At 42.7% G+C, this 4229-nt stretch overlaps 1 protein-coding gene across 2 annotated transcripts in view; it reads right to left on the bottom strand.

Annotated features, from left to right (window-relative positions):
- LOC143280148 (orexin receptor type 2-like) overlaps positions 1-3954 on the bottom strand; it is a 155686-nt gene extending 151732 nt beyond the window's left edge. For both annotated transcript variants that reach the window (XM_076584728.1, XM_076584727.1), the window contains exon 1: positions 3763-3954. The gene's annotated coding sequence lies outside the window, so the exon portion shown is untranslated. The remainder of the gene's footprint in view (positions 1-3762) is intronic.
- Between the last annotated feature and the right edge of the window lie 275 nt (positions 3955-4229).

Consider the following 4229-nt stretch of genomic DNA (forward strand, 5'->3'; position numbering starts at 1 on the left):
CAACGACATGCCAAGAGGCTGAACCACTTCCACACAACATGCCTCAGGAAGCTACTGAACATCAAGTGGCAAGACAGGACCCCAGACACGGAGGTGCTTGCAAAAGCCACCCTTCCCAGCATCTTCACCATCCTGGTGCAGTCCCAGCTTCGCTGGGCTGGACACGTGGCGCGCATGCCAGACCATCGACTGCCCAAAAGGCTCTTCTATGGCGAGCTGCAACAAGGGAAGAGATCACACGGAGGTCAGAAGAAGCGCTTCAGAGATACTCTGAAAGTCTCTCTGAAAGCGTTTGATATCAACCCTGACTCCTGGGAGGAATCTGCAGTGGACCGTGACAAATGGCGCGCTGCTGTGCACAAAGGTGCCAAGTTGTGCGAGGCCAACAGGACTGATGCAGCTGTTCAGAAGAGGCAGGCCAGAAAGTCACGGGCAAACAAGCTCCCTGACAATGATATGCCTGTCTTTGTCTGCCTCAACTGTCAGCGAACATTTCGTGCGCAGATTGGACTATTCAGCCATCTGCGCACTCACAGATAGATTCATGAGCATCCCCTCCCCCACCACCACCCTTTCCCCATCCCCCAGCTGGATGACAACGATGGTCATCATCGATCTCGATGGACACACTACTACTGAAAGGAACTGTGGCAGTAATAGCCCACTCGTAGACTTATTTTAATCTTGTGCATCGTATAACACTGTTGAAGTGATCATTACATACAGGAACGAATTGATTTTAACATGCATTAATTAACACCACTGGGTTGAAGAAGTTTGAGTTTAAGAAATGATAAACGTAACTGTAGAAGTTTGAAATTAAAAAAAAAAAATAAATATAATCATATTTTGGCCCCAGAATGCTAGTTTCTGTCTCGTTCCGCGGTGTTGTGTGTGGGGTGCAAGAGATCAACAAGAAGACGCACGCGCTACCCCACACGTTATTTATTATTCATATATTCTGTTTACTTACTATTCCTACACATTTGTGGATCGTGACAATGTGTGTGTGTGTGTGTGTGTGTGTGTGTGTGTGTGTGTGTGTTATCTGACTAACCACAACTCATCTCTGATACTGCAATGGTTGCGGGTCCAGCTGTCCATCCGTGGAAACCTTCCCCCCTCTGGGGAGTCTTCATGGAAATAAAAGAACCATCAAGGTCTGGGGGAAATCTGGATGGTTCCCTTCCCTTGGCTGTCTATTGTACTGACATTTCTGTCACTGCATGCAATTTTCTCTATGCTCTGTTCTGGGATTAAGGTTGTTATTTTGTTGTTGTTCGGTTGTTGTTGTTTTTTATGTAACCTTTATCCGTCGACTGAAGAGCTGATTTCCTACTCTTGTTTTCTTCAACTATTCACTTCTCATCATCATCATCATCATCATTATTATTATCATCATCATCATCTCTCTCTCTCTCTCTCTCTCTCTCTCTCTCTCTTTCTTCAACCATTCCACTAGATGCATTCGTTACTGGTTAAAGTTATTAAAGTGAATAATACACGGCTGCCAAGTAAATCTTACAACATGCCATATGATTTAGACTTTAGAGGCAAAATAAATTGGGTGTCCAATGTACGAACGTGTTTACGTGAACTTGGGCTTGGGAAAGCATGGGAATATCAAGGAGTAGGTGATGAAATTAGATTTGTGCAAATGTTTCGTCAACGATTGATAGACTGTACCTGGCAGGTGTGGGAAAGCCATATCCAGTCCAGCGAAATGTTTGATATGTATCGAATTTACATCTCTAATCATATAATGAAGTAATACCTTTTAATTGATTTGAACAGACATCTCAGACTTACTTTAACCAGGTTTAGATTTAGTATATCTGAATTATTTTTGAATTAAACACTGACAGATATCGTAATAAAGTCACAAGTTATTCTGAGCTATTGTACCCATCAAGAGAGGATGAAGTTCACTTTGTGTTTTGTCTTGACTGACTTACGAATCCAATCTATTCCCCCGAAATATTATATCCATGCTTATTTCGATTATGCTTTTTATGTGTGTGACCGTTTTTACCCCCACATTTAGGCAGCTATAATCCATTTTCGGGGGTGTGCATGCTGTGTATGTTCTTGTTTCCATAACCCACCGATCGCTGACATGAATTACAGGATCTTTAACGTGCGTATTTGATCTTCTGCTTGCGTATACACACGAAGGAGGTTCAGGCTCAAGCAGGTCTGCACATATATGCTGACCTGGGAGATCGGAAAAATCTCCACCCTTTACCAACCAGGTGCCGTTACCGAGATTCGAACCTGGGACCCTCGGATTAATAGTCCAGCTTTAACCACCCGCCTATTGCGCCCGTCGTTTATAATTATTACCAATTGCAATGACAAATGTAAAATTATATTACTACCCCCTATTCGTTTGGGGATATAGCCTTAATTGAATAAACCATCTCTCTCTATCTCTCTCTCTCTCTCTCCTCTCTCTCTCTCTCTGGGGCCTGACGAAATGTCATCCCATTGACTCAATCAATCTGTTTGCGTGCGAGCGGTTCAGTGTTTAATATTAGCCCCAAGAGCCTAAACACAATGATCTACGGAGAAACCAGCGCTATCGGCAGCACTATAAAATCAGTGAAATACTCGTTTAAACTGAACTCCAAAGCAAGAGACAATCAAAATTTTGCGATAAAGAACAAAATCTATTTTCTTTTTGTTCAAAATGTATCTGCCTGCGATAATAATTTGTATCAAAACATGGCAGGAATTTACACGAACAATGTCTGTCACATACATGTACGTTGAAAACTGAAAACGTTTCGCAATGAGACGTTCTGCCTATGTTTGTATTCCATGCCATGAACCTAAAGCGAGAGATTTTTGTTTCTTTGTTTGTTTTTGTGTGTGTTTTTTTTGGCCGTAGGACTCCATGCTACTTCTGAGCGGTACTTGGGTCGTCAAATATTGCACCGTATGAAATTTCAGCGATACGAAAGTGATTATCAATAATCTTGTTTATTTGCGCGGGTTCCGTCACGTTGGTTGTCTTAAAGAGCTGCTCAGTTCCTTCCCTTTCCTGTGTGTCCTTGTCAAGTTTGGGTCGATGGCCTACAGTAAAAATCCGGAATGTTCTATATTACTTTCATTGGTCACTCGTTCGGTGTGATGGTGATCAACACTTCCGCAGGAAAACAGCCTACCAATCAACGAATCAACCCATCCACCGACCAGGAAAAGGTTTAGAAATAAGTCAACAGAAAAGTAAACAGAGCACTTTCTTGTTCAGTTGTTTTGCGTGTCCGTATTTGTTTTCCATGTGTTAAAAAAGCCTTTTTGTATACTGGTTTTTATTTCGTATAAGTTTATTTCATTTAATGTAATTAGATTTATTGGGTGGGGTTTTTTTCGGTGTTTTTTTTGTTGTTGTTTTTGTTTGTTAGTTTGTTTTTCGTGTTTTTTTTTGTTTTGTTTTTGTTTTTGTCGTCTTTATTTTTTCTTCATTTTGAGGTGTCACTGACGACATTGATGAAACGAGGCCAGGAAAAACAATGAATCAGTTACACAAGGATAAAAAAAAAAATCAATATTAAAAATGATTTTTTTAAAATAAATAAATAAATAAATAAACACATTCCACCGATGCATTTGAGAACGTACTGTACGCGCAAGTATGGAATCACACGTGAACGACCACGGAAAAAAAAGAACACACACACACACACACAAACATACACACACACACACACACACACACACATACACACACACACACACACACACACAAGGCCGACTCACCGACAATGGACATCCCCACCAGTGAGCTGAATTCACTAATTCAGCCAGTGAGCAGTGAACAGACGGTGAGCGAGCGGTCCCACCACACAACCACCACACAGAGCGGCCCGAAAGATGCTCGAACCTCCAGTCCGCACCAAGCAGTGCGGTGTGTGCCACTGACGGTCAGACACTCAACTCCGGCTGTTGTAAGGGGCGGTGCTGCTGCTGTGTGCTCCATGGTGCCTCACACACACACACACACACACACACACACACACAAAACAATCCCCTCCATCCCCCCCAACCAAAACCCCACCCACTTCCACCCAACACGCAACAATCCTCTCTCTCTCTTTCTCACACACACAGCATCATCAACGTATGCAACACCAAACCTCTCTCTCTCTCTCTCTCTCTCTCTCTCATACTCTCCACGAACTGGCGAGAGAAGTGGCGACAAACTTTTCTCTCCCCGCACCCGCTCT

Source organism: Babylonia areolata, chromosome 3 (assembly GCF_041734735.1).
Source record: "Babylonia areolata isolate BAREFJ2019XMU chromosome 3, ASM4173473v1, whole genome shotgun sequence".
Lineage (NCBI taxonomy): Eukaryota > Metazoa > Mollusca > Gastropoda > Neogastropoda > Buccinidae > Babylonia > Babylonia areolata.